The sequence below is a fragment of the Triticum dicoccoides genome, chromosome 7B (assembly GCF_002162155.2).
Source record: "Triticum dicoccoides isolate Atlit2015 ecotype Zavitan chromosome 7B, WEW_v2.0, whole genome shotgun sequence".
In the NCBI taxonomy this organism is placed as follows: Eukaryota; Viridiplantae; Streptophyta; class Magnoliopsida; order Poales; family Poaceae; genus Triticum; species Triticum dicoccoides.
This window is the reverse complement of record NC_041393.1, coordinates 676,653,845-676,667,346: the sequence shown is the minus strand read 5'-3', so window position 1 is coordinate 676,667,346 and position 13,502 is coordinate 676,653,845.

Genomic DNA, 13,502 nt, shown 5'->3' with positions numbered 1-13,502 from the left:
CAAAACTAACTCGATTACATGGTAAATATCATCTAACCCATCACCGTCCAACAAGCCTATAATGGGATTACTCATGCACGGCGGTGAGCATCATGAAATTGGTAATGGAGGATGGTTGATGATGACGATGGCGACGGATTCCCCTCTCCAGAGCCCCGAACGAACTCCAAATCAGCCCTCCCAAGGAAGATTAGGGCTTGGCGGTGGCTCCGTATCGTAAAACGTGATGAATCCTTCTCTCTGATTTTTTTCTCCCTGATACGTCCATTTTGCATCATGCTTTTATATCAATATTTATTGCATTATGGGCTGTTATTACACGTTATATCACAATACTTATGGCTATTCTCTCTTATTTTACAAGGTTTACCATGAAGAGGGGGAATGCCGGCAGCTGGGGATTCTGACTGGAAAAGGAGCAAATATTGGAAACCTATTCTGCACAGCTCCAAAAGTCCCGCAACTCCACGAAAGTCATTTTTGGATTTCATAAGAATTATTGAGCGAAGAAAGCACAAGAGGGGCCCACACCCTGGCCAGGAGGGTGGGGGCGCGCCCACCCCTACTGGGCGCGCCCCCTATCTCCTGGGCCCCCTAGTGGCCCTCTGGTGCCCATCTTCTGCTATATGAAGGCTTTTACCCTGGAAAAAATCATAAGGAAGCTTACGGGACGAAACTCCGCCGCCACGAGGCGGAACCTTGGCGGAACCAATCTAGAGCTCCGGCAGAGCTGTTCTGCCGGGGAAACTTCCCTCCGGGAGGGGGAAATCATCACTACCGTCATCACCAACGAACCTCTCATCGAGAGGGGTCAATCTCCATCAACATCTTCACCAGCACCATCTCCTCTCAAAACCCTAGTTCATGTCTTGTACCCAATCTTGTATCAAAACCACAAATTGGTGCCTGTGGGTTGCTAGTAGTGTTGATTATTCCTTGTAGTTGATTCTAATTGGTTTACTTGGTGGAAGATCATATGTTCAGATCCTTAATGCATATCATTACTCCTCTGATTATGAACATGAATATGCTTTGTGAGTAGTTCCGTTTGTTCCTGAGTACATGGGTGAAGTCTTGCTATTAGTAGTCATGTGAATTTGGTATTCGTTTGATATTTTGATGAGATGTATGTTGTCTCTCCTCTAGTGGTGTTATGTGAACGTCGACTACATGACACTTCACCGTTATTTGGGCCTAGAGGAAGGCATTGGGAAGTAATAAGTAGATGATGGGTTGCTAGAGTGACAGAAGCTTAAACCCTAGTTTATGCATTGCTTCGTTAGGGGCTGATTTGGATCCATATGTCTAATGCTGTGGTTAGGTTTACCTTAATACTTCTTTTGTAGTTGTGGATGCTTGCAATAGTGGTTAATCATAAGTGGGTTGCTTGTCCAAGTAAGGGTAGTACCCAAGCACCGGTCCACCCACATATCAAATTATCAAAGTACCGAACGTGAATCATATGAGCGTGATGAAAACTAGCTTGATGATAATTCACATGTGTCCTCGGGAGCTCTTTTCTCATTATAAGAAATTGTCCAGGCTTGTCCTTTGCTACAAAAAGGATTGGGCCATCTTGCTGCATCTTATTTACTTTCATTGCTTGTTACCCGTTACAATTTATCTTATCACAAAACTATCTGTTACCTACAATTTCAGTGCTTGCAGAGAAAATCTTACTGAAAACCGCTTGTCATTTCCTTCTGCTCCTTGTTGGCTTCGACACTCTTACTTATCGAAAGGACTACGATAGATCCCCTACACTTGTGGTTCATCAAGACTCTTTTCTGGCACCGTTGTCGGGGAGTGAAGCACCTTTGGTGAGTGGAACTTGGTAAGGAAACCTTTATATAGTGTGCTGAAATTTTCTATCACTTGTTACTATGGAAACTAATCCTTTGAGGGGCTTGTTCGGGGTATCTTCACCCCGACCAGAAGAGCAAAGAGTTGCTGAAAGTGCGTTATATCGACTAGAGGGGGGGGGGGTGAATAGGCAATTTTTATGAATTCTTCACTGAGGAATTTGCTGGTGAGGAAATTCCTAAGAGAAGAAATACTTGCAGCGGAATAAGTACTCAGAAGTAAACATTACAGAACACAAGCATAGTCATCATGATGAAATGAAGACAAGCACAGAGTACAGAAAGCGTAAACACAGGATAACACAAGAAAGAAGACAGACAGACTGAAGAAATTGAACTGAGGAAATTGAGAAAGTCTTCAGTCAAAGTCTTCAAACATATATGAACAGGCACACAACAACAGACATGAGGAAATGAAAGAGATGAGGAGATAGAACCAGTGAGCTCGGTGAAGGCAATGATTTGGTAGACCAGTTCCAACTACTGTCTCAGTTGTACATCTGGTTGGAGCGGCTGAGTATTTAAACTCGAGGACACCCAGTCCCGGACACACAGTCCTCACCGTATTCTCCTTGAGCTAAAGTCACACGGACCTCGCCCAATCACTCGTGGTAAGTCTTCAGGTGACTTCCGAACCTTCACAAACTCGGTCACTCGGCGATCCACAATTCCTCTTGGATGCTCTAGACCTTGATGCCTAACCGTCTGGAAGAAGCACAGTCTTCAAAGGTAATAAGCGTCGGATCCATGCAGGATCAATCTCTTCAGTGATGCTCAATCACTTTGTGGTTTTGAAGGTTTGGGTTTGGGTTTTCCTCACTTGATGATTTTCGCTCAAAGTCCTCGGAGGATGGGATGCTCTCAAATTCCTAGCTCCTCAGTCAGAACAAATTCCTTAGAGACCGGAAAAACTTTGTCTCTGTCACTAAAGAATATGACTGGACTGTATGAGATTTCCAATGGCTTCACTCAAAGGGATTGGTAGGTGTAGGATTTTGAGTTGAGCATCACATGGAAATTTTTCCTTAGTATTTCCTCGACCCCCTTTAACAGTATGGTGTTTCCTATGACTCAAGAAAGAGAAAATGAAACTGTAAAAACAAAAGTCTTCACGCTTCATGTTCCTTGAATGATTACCAAGTCTTCAAGGTCACACCAATTTCTTCACTTTCAAAGTCTTCAGAAAGTCTTCAGAAATCCAAAGTCTTCAGTCGAAGAACTTCATTTTTTTGGGTCGACTTTCTCTGTAAATATCAAACTCCTCATAGACTTATAGACCCGTGTACACTCACAAACACATCAGTCCCTTAACCTATAAGTCTTCAATACACCAAAATCACTAAGGGGCACTAGATGCACTTACAATCTCCCCCTTTTTGGTGATTGATGACAATATAGGTTAAGTTTTCAACGGGGATAAACAAATGAAGTGTAAATACTGATATTGAGGAATTTGATTGCAAGATATAGAAGAACTCCCCCTGAAGATGTGCATAGTGAGGAATTTGCTTTTGAAGCAATGCACACTTGAAAAGTATAATCATGGAGATCTCCCCCTATATCTTGTAATTCATACATGCATTTGACATATAATATGAAGAATTTGAAATGCATGATGAGATATGGTGACTAATGTAATTTAGCATGCGTGCATTGACATTAATGAGGAATAAGCATGCAGAAGAACACAACAAAAGTATCAGGCCACCATAGAGTTTAAGATTACAACTCGATCCAGTAAAGTCATCAGAAGAACGAGAGTTGTAACTTAGCAAAAAAACGCCCATATAAGATAGACCCGCTTGAAGACTAACTCAAATTTCTCCCCCTTTGTCATCGAATGACCAAAAGGGTTGAAAATGAGGACTAACGCCCCTGAAGAATATCATGATGATGGAGGAGCGCCAGCGTTGTCAGGGTCTTGAGTCGATGTAGGGCCTGCTGCAGTGTCGTCCAAGTCTTCGTACTCGTCTGTGTCACGCGATGAAGAATATGAACTGGCGACCAAGGGAGGAACCTTGACCTTCTTGAGTTTCTTCGATGGAGGAGCAGACCAGTCAAAGTCTTCCTTGAAGCCCATTTGCTTCAGATCTTCTTCACCATATAGATGTGACAGAATAGCCCAGGTGCGATCAAACACTTCATGGAGGTAGTAATGGTTTTTCTTCACTGCATTATGTGTAGAAGTCATGTTGTGAAGAATAGAGCCAAACTGACGCTTAACCCATTTGTGGTTTCGATCCACCTTCTGGTGAAGACTTATAAGCAGTTCACTGTCAGTCATCACACGAGGAGCAGTAGCTTGAGGACTTGACTTGGTAGCATTGGCAGCAGAATCATGAGTGGCAGAGTCATCATTGGTGGAGTAAGATGCAACTTTGCAGAACTGACCATCCAATGGACGAATGCCTTCATCGATTATGGCTGGTGACTTACCCTTCTCATCAGATGAGGAAATTGTCCGCTTGAGGACTTCAATAGGGGGCAAGTAGCTGAGGTGATTCTGAAAATCAGCCTTGTAGTTGAGTGAAGACCTTGTTCTGAGGAATCTCATGATCCATGGCGCGTAAGGCTTCAACTCAAAAGGTGAAAATGCAACATTTGCCAGAGTCCTCATGAAGAAATCATGATAGTTTATGGGGATGCCATGCATTATGTTGAAAAGCATATTCTTCATCATCTTGATAACTTCTTCATCGGATGAGTCATGGCCTTTGATAGGACTCATGGTCTTCGTCAGAATGCGATAGATGGTTCTAGGCACATAGAGTAATTCCTTCACGAGGAATTTGGTCCTTGGGGCTTGACCAGGCTTCAACGGCTTCATGAGCACTTGCATATAGTGAGCATTGAGTTCAGGCTCATCATACAGACAACAAGCACCGTCAGGTGGAGGACTGATTGGCAAGGCATGAAGCAATTTAGAGGCAGGTGCCTTGTAATGAGTGTTTTCAGTCATCCAGTCCAACACCCATGAGTTGATGTTAGCAACATCACCTGTGATATGCAGAGTTGTGTAGAACTGAAGAATAAGCTTTTCGTTCCAATCAACTATGTCAGAGTAGAAGTTGAGCAATCCTGCATCATGAAGCATGCTGAGGACTTGAGAGAAGCACGACATAGATTCCATGTCCACATGAGGAATATGCTCGTGATCGAAGACTTTGTCCTTGTTGAAAAGCAGTGAGGAATAGAAGTTGGCCTGGCTGGCAGTCCAGAAGCGCTTCCTTCTAAGACGAGCATTGTCATAGGGGTTGAATTCAGTGAAGAACACGTGCTCGCTGAAGAAATCATCAACCTTGAATTTGTGCTTCTTTGAGAAGGGATCCTTTGGCTTGGGCTGAGGAGTGTCAGTCAATTGCATCACCACTTCAGGAATCGCAATCTCGGGTTCCTCATGCTGAGGAATTTCAGGCTCTTCTGCAGCTTCAGCCTGGTTCTTCATTTCCTCATTGACATTTTCTTCAGCACTAGTGGCTGGAATTTCTTCATGAACACTTGGGGTTGCATGAGGTTCTTCAGATCCAGTTTGCACTTCAGTAACAGCAGGGGACTGAGGAATTGCTTGGAGCAGAGTGAACATTGGAGAGTTGGGGTGCTGACTGTCCCAAAACTCATCATTGAGCACAGGAGTGGTACAGCCAATGTCCACATCCTCATCTTCCATTTCTTCAACACCTGCCTCTTCAGAAGTGAACTGAGGCATAGGTGAGGAAATGACTGGGGTTGAAGGCATTTCATCCACTTCAATTTCTTCGTCCAACTGCTTTGTCAAAGCAGCAGAAGGAGTTTCTTCATCAGATTCATTGGGAATCACATAATCTCCACCAAAAGGAACAAGGTCCTTTGATGGCATGAAGGAGACTGGAACGACATCAATTGGGTTGTCAATAGAGCTAGTCAGTGGCTTCATCTTCTTCGGAGCTGAAGAATTTGATGAAGTTGATGCCTTCCTTTTCTTCACAGCTGCACGCTCGGCAGCCTTGGTCTTCTTTGCATCTAATGCAGATGGAAGGATCGGAGCTAGTGTAGGCGCAGGAGGAGCAGAGGACTTGGGTTCAGTTTCTTCAGGTGCAACTGATGCAGTTGCCCTGACTTCTTTACTTTCTTCAAGCGCACCACTAGTGGATGCCCTGGCAATTTCTTTAGCGGCTGGAATGGAGTCATCAGCCCTGGTACTCTCATTTTCTTCAGCAGCCTGATTGTCATCAGCGGTGCTGGCATGTTCTTTAGTAGGCTGAGCAGATGCTTCTGCCTGAGTAACTTCAATGTGCACAGGAGGAGCAACACTTGAAGTGAATTTCTTCGTCAGATTGACGAACCGCACCTTGGCGCCCTTCCAATTAGCATAGAAGCGATCGAATTCATCACTCAATTGCTTGATTTCATCTTGCAAAGTAATGAGCTGATCAGGGGAGAGAGTAAGGACATTGTCCTTGAGGTAGCGCTGCTTCTTGTATTGTGCTTTCTTCAACTTTCTGCCTTGTTCAAATTTCCACTTTTCTTCCTCAATAAAGGCAGTCAGAACATGACTCTGGCCAGGAGTGAGGTTCATCTCTGGCAAAGGCGTGTTAGTGTCCTTGTGCCATAGGTCAATGTAATCGAGGATCAACTTTGGATCCAACATCAGTGGCACATTGCTGCCTTTGGCTCTAGCGGCCCTGGCTTGCCTGTCTCTGATGATTTCGGCAAGTTCTTCATCATCAGCCTCATCATCATCAGAGGGCACTTGGAAGGCAACCTGCTTCTTGTGAGGACTTGGTCAAAGGCCTCATCCAGTAGTGGCCTTTTTCTTCAGCAGAGAGGGGCCAGCTGAAGATTTTGGTGCAACTGAGGAACTTGCAAATGCTCCTGAGGCAATTGAGATGCCTTGGGTCCGTTGGCATGTGGCGAGATGCACAGGTGCCAAGGATCTGGTCGGAGCAGCTGAAGACTTTGGAGGAGGAGGAGCAGACTAAGGAATTGGTCGTGAGGGCTTTGAAGAATCTGGCCTTGAGGGCATTGCTGAGGAGCTTGGCCGTGAGGGCATTGAGGGAGAAGCGCTTGACTTATGAGCAGGCTTCTTAGGCATCGCCTTCTTCGGCTGACTAGCAGAGGCCTCAGCAGAGGCAGCAGCAGCAGCAGAGTCTGCATTGAATTTCTTCACTGCTTCTTTTGCTTGCTTGGCCAGTTTGGCCTGGCGCTTTGCCCATTCATTAGCATAGTCCTCACCGCGCTTGAGGCTGGTGGGATCTGCCACTTGACCTGGTGCCAATGGAGGTCTTGAGCATGGAGGGTTGAGCGCGAATTTCTTCATATACTTGGGAGTAACATACATGTACTCCCTCCATTCTCGTGCCCATCTCCTCTCTATCCGTTGTATGCGCACCTTGCGCTGATTCTTGTCCTCCTTGCCAAACTTGGCCTCATCAGGAGTGCAGTATCCAGCATAAATGTCCTTAGGGATTTCAAACGCAGTATTGACCTCAGGCCTCTTTCCTCCTTTTTGTGGCTTCTTATCAGCCATTTTCTTCAGCTGAGGAATATGAACAACTGAGGTTTCTGAAGAGGTGTGCAACTTTTCTTGGAGGAACGCTGCAAATGAGTTAAGTTGATGAGAACCTAGTGGTTCAGCAACAAACATTTGTACCTGTGAACAAAGTATAGTTGCGAGGAATTTGGAGAGGTCATATGCGTTCTCAGAAGGTTTTTCAAAAATGAATAGGTTTGAGGAATTTGACCAGATGAGTCTTGAGGAATTTCACTAAGCGTTCTTTGTCTTAGGGTCCAGAGTTGTATAGATCTAAAATCCATACAATTGAGGAATCTTGAAGAAAAACATTGCTTAGAGAAACGAATCAAGATCCAATGACATGTGAGGTGTTCATGTGTGTGAAGATTTGAAGAATAAACACCTTTGAAGATTTTCAAGAAAACAAAAGAATCAAAGAGGGTAGTAAAAGTAACTTTTAATTACCCGAGATGAAGAACACGATGAACTGAGAAGTGTAGATGTGAAGTTCATCAGTTCAGATCTTCCACGCCCTAACTTGGCAGAGGAAGATGGCTACGGTGGCGGCGGAGTGAAGAAATCCGCAACCGGCGCGAGTACGACGGCGACGAGGTCGAGGCAGTGAAGCTCTTCCTCATCGGCGACGATGAAGTAGCGGCGGCGCTAGGGTTTCGGGAAGCTCGAGCGGAAGTGAGAGTGAGGGGAGTAAAAAGTGAAGTGACGAAGAGGCAGGGGTATTTATAGTGGAAGTGAAAAACTGTATGCCCGCAGATTTTGGACGAACGTGCCCCTGGCCCTTCTCATTCGCTTAACATGTTTCACCCACGTACTGAGAGGTGGTGATCATGTAGGATCGTGGGTGAATAGATAAGTATTGTCGTGGGATGCGGAACGGTTTGAGCGGCAAAACCGAAAATTCAGATTAGATATATTAAATTTTTCGTTCGCAATTTCTTCAGCTGTCAAGGACACAGTGAAGATTTTGAACGAGTTTCAAATAGAACGCACATGAAGAATTTGTGAATAGACTAGGTTGAGTTTAGCATAGAGGGGGAAGGGTTCGATCACATTCACTTAGCAGAAGAAATCAACTTGAAGAATTAGCAATAAGTGAATGATGTAGGGGACATAAAACTCATACATATATTTTCAAATGAAGAACAACACCGGAAAGAGTGAAGACAATGCAAAGTTGAAGAATTTGAAAAACCGAGGAATTTCAAAAATGAAGAAAAACTCAAATTGAAGATTTTCAACTTTGGTTGGTGGCGTGACCCACCGTATAAGAAAGCTGATTTCAGACACCGCGTACAATTGTCGTAGGGCTCTGAGAATCAATTTCTTCATTAATTTCTTCACACTTAGAGAGTTAGTCTTCATTGATTGAAGAAAAACGTTACTTCGTGTGTTGCACATCTAAGTCATCAAGTCAGCAGAAGTGTTAGGATGTGTGTCCATTTCAGAGAACATTTGAAGATTCTAGGATATTTAGCTCACACCGCAACTTGCTAAATCTCTTCTCATCCAAGGGCTTAGTGAAGATATCGGCCAGCTGATCTTCAGTGCTTGCGTGGTCGATGGAGATGTCGCCCTTCAACACATGATCACGAAGAAAATGATGATGAATCTGGATGTGCTTAGTCTTTGAGTGCTGAACTGGGTTATGAGCAATCTTGATAGCACTCTCATTGTCGCAGTAGAGAGGCACATTCTTCACATTGATGCCATAGTCCTTGAGTGTTTGCTTCATCCAAAGTAATTGAGCACAGCACGATCCAGCAGCAATGTACTCAGCTTCTGCAGTTAAGAGTGATACGCAGTTCTGTCTCTTCGAGGACCAACAGACCAAAGATCGTCCGAGGAAATGGCATGTGCCTGATGTTGACTTGCGGTCCACGCGATCGCCAGCATAGTCAGAGTCTGAATATCCAATGAGATCAAATGAAGAGCCCTTGGGATACCATAATCCAAGTGTTGGTGTGTGAGCTAGATATCGAAGAATATGCTTCACAGCCTTATGGTGTGATTCTTCGGTGTAGCTTGAAATCGGGCACACATGCAAACACTAAGCATAATATTCAGCCTAGATGCACATAGATACAATAAAGAGCCAATCATGGAGCGGTATACCTTTTGATTGAAGTCTTTACCATTTTCATCAGTGCATAGCACTACAAAAAAATACACTTCCGTGATGATACGTGTTTGTCACAGTAGGTCGCGTTTTCTGTCATGCATGTACATCCATGACAAATTTATGACAAAATCAATATAGTCATACCTGTGCTGTCGTAGAAGTGTTCCATGACATTACCAAAATTATCATCACGGAAGTGTCCACTTCCATGACGATAAACCGCGCGTCACAAAAGTGCTTTCGTCAAGGGTGACCGACAAGTGGCATCCACCGTAACGGAACGTCGTTAAGCTATCGGGTCGGGTTTTGGATCCGATAACCCGTTAACAGTCCCGACCAATGGGGATTTTCCACGTGTAAAATCATCATTGGCTGGAGGAAACACGTGTCGGCTCATCGTTGTGACAGATGTCATCCACTCATTGGACAGAAGGCGCCTATGATACGTCGACACGTGGCATGGCCCAACAGAGGCCCATTCCTGTGAAAAGGCCGGCCCGTTTGACTTGGTCAAAAGATGGCGGGCCGGCCCATGTAAAGCCTGTTAACGGCTTGTTCGCATATAGCCCATTTACAGCCCGCTAACCCAAGGCCCGTTATGCCCTATCCGAATTAGGCCCAGTAGCGTCATCTGGGCCATCCAATATGATTCCAGGCCGTTTTCACTTCTGGCCCATGTATGGCCCATGACGTCTTTCGGTCCATATGAGGCCCTATGTAACTCTTGGCCTATTAACGACCCGTGGTGAAACTGGCCTGTAATGAACAGTGTATCACTTTACACCCATTAACGGCCCGTGGTGAAACTGGCCCGTAATGAATAGTGTATCACTTTATACCCATTAACGGCCCGTTATTCCGTTGGGTCGTTTCCAGCCCATGTTATCTTTCAGCCTTCTCAAAGCCCATTTATTCTTGGGCTCATTTCCAGCATTCATTAACTTATGGCCCGTTACTGTCATTTTCTGCTTGTGGGCCAAATTCAGCCTGTGGTTACAGTTGGCCCGTTTGTCGTCCGTTAATACGTTGGGCCATTTTCATAGCGTCATCAAATACGGCCTATTAACGATGTCCCGTATGGTCGGCCCATGAATGGGCAATTCCAACTCTAGCCCGTTTACGGTCATAATGCGGCCTGTTATTGGCCCATGTTTGGCCAATCGATCATACGGCCCGTATAAGGCCCATTGATGATACAGCTCGTAGAAGGCCCATTGTTTCTACGACCCGTAGAAGGCCCATTGTTTCTACGGCCCATAGAAGGCCCACTGCTTATACGGCCCGTAGAAGGCCCACTGTTTCTATGGCCCGTAGGAGGCGCAGTGTCACTACAGTAAATATTAGACCATGGCTATTATGGCCTAGTTTTAAAAAATAGGTTATTGCAGCCACTAGCAAACCGCAGAAAAAGAACTGCACTGACTACAAGCAAACAAATAAACAAGACAACAAGGAAATAAATAAGCAAGCAACTTACACTAGGATATCACGGCTATTACGCATATTACATCAACTGGGCATCAAAGTTCGCCACCAGTGCAAATATAAGGAAGATAGCAGCATATGAACGCCGCAGCAAAACAAGTCTAGAACTGAAACCACTTCAGAAGAGCTCAAGAAACAATATCCTAGGTACCCATAATGGTGGCAAGATGCTTAGCAAGCTTATTAACTTTCTCTTGTTTGGCGCTTAAGTCCTCCAGCGCTTGCTGTTGCACCAGAAAGTATGCATCTGAATTCTGCAGGGACTTCCTCAGTCCTTCGGCTTCTTGTCGCATAACATCTGATCAATGTATTTCATCTTGAAGTTGAGACTCAAGAAGCCGAACTGATTCAGGCAAAGAGTTCGAAGAGCTGGTGCCAGCAGTGGTAGCCAGTAACTCGAACACTACATCAAGACAGGACTTTGGGGTTGTCTCAGTGTCTTCAATATAGTTTTTATCAGCTTTCTTGGAGACCAACAGGGATGTCTCACTATCTTGAACCTTATCTGCATTACTTCCTTTACCATTTCATAACAGGGTACTCTTCTCCAATATTTTATCCGCGTTCTAAAAGAGAAACAAACAAACACATCTCAGGTTTACAATGTAGTATATGAAACTCATTTTGGTAAACCAGTTCAGTAGTAAGGTGGACAGGATAAAAACATGAAACAAACATATATCTATGTAGTATGGTCACTGTATGGTCTATATCATTCTAGTTTATGTTGCCAAATCAAGATAGATACAGTTAAACTCATATCTATTTAAGACAAAGCAGCATAGACAGAATATAAGTGTGGGAAACTACACAGCAATAACAACACTTGTAATGTGCATGGCATGAGAACATAACTGTTTATTCAATTGAAACTGAAATCAACATAGAGCAAGTTACAATAGCAAACAGCCAAACACGTTGAAGAAACAGGTTTAAAACATACCTGTTGCGCCATTGGAGTTTCAATTGCATCCTTCAAATTTGAAATTAGTTGGTATCAGTAAATACAATGATGCAAGAGCAAAGTAGTATGAACCATAGCTATGGAACCTGACCTGAGAACAATTCTTCTTCTGCTTTAAGCGTTGACTTCGGGTTCGGAGTGGTGGTCCTCGTGATTTGGGCACTGCAGTTGCCTTACTAACTGCTTGTGTTTGGGTGCTCCGTGGTGGAGACGGTGCTGTGTCAACGGGAACTGGGTGTCTATCTGCTGGGGTTGGGGTTAGAAGGGGTTTAGCTGGTTCTCTGTCCAACAAGGTAGGGGTACAATCTGCATGAGTGTGGGTTATGTGTGGTGGGGCTGGTTCTTGGGCAAGTACAACCGTGGTTCTATCTGCATCGACAGGTAGCATGATCTTTTCTGAAGACCATGTTTTTACTCCCACGGATACTGCCAAATGGCTGATAAACAAGAAAAGTAATTGAATGTATAGACATTGTAAGATAGACAGGTGCAATTGATAGTAGGGAAGAAAACAAGGCATGAAATAATTCACATTTATGTTGTCTAAGCAAACAGAATAGCAGGACATAATTTCACATATATGATGGCTAATTAAACAGGATAGCATGACACAATTTCACATGTATGATGGCTAACTAAACAGGATAGAATGACATACTTCAAAATATGATGACTATGTAAACATGATGACATGATATAACTATACGATGTGTCTATTAAAGTGGTTGGCATGCCATAAATCACAAACATGCCGTCGATGGAAACATGATGGCATGATATAATTCACGGATAGAATGACATAATTTAAAATATGATGACTATGTAAACATGATGAGATGATATAACTATATTATGTCTTTAGAAAATGGGTTGGCATGCCATAATTCAGATACATGCTGTCTATATAAACATCATGGCATGACATAATTCAAATATATGATTTATATACTAAGGAAGTGAGCAGAGGGCAATCGCATATATGATGTGTCAACTAAGGAGATGACATTCAATATTGTGTATATGATGTAAAAACTAAGCATTGCAATACAACATATGCATTATATGAGTAATATAACCCTGCCAAGTTTGAGCATACACCTCAAGGGGATAATAGGACTGGTCATCTGCCTCTGAATCCTCCTCTGAAGAGCTATCTGTAACCAACAAGATATCTGCTTCAGCAGGTAGCATTGTCTGCTCTGAAGACCTTGTTTTCACTCCAGATTTCTCCCTCACCAATTCAAATGGCTGATGCATAGGAAGATCAGTTGAATATACAAACATTGTCGATAAAAGCAATGAGAAATACAAAAAAAAGGACGGCATGATATAATTCACATATATGACGCTTGCCTAAACAGCATGGCATTGCATAATTCACATACATAATGCCTTGCAACAAGATAACATTGCATAATTCACATATATAATGTCTTGCAACAAGATGGCATTGCACAATTCACATATATGGTAATTAGACACTAAACAGGTGGCATTCACACAAAGCATGTCTAAACTAAGCAAATGACATAGCAATGCAAGATACCATACGCACGATATGAG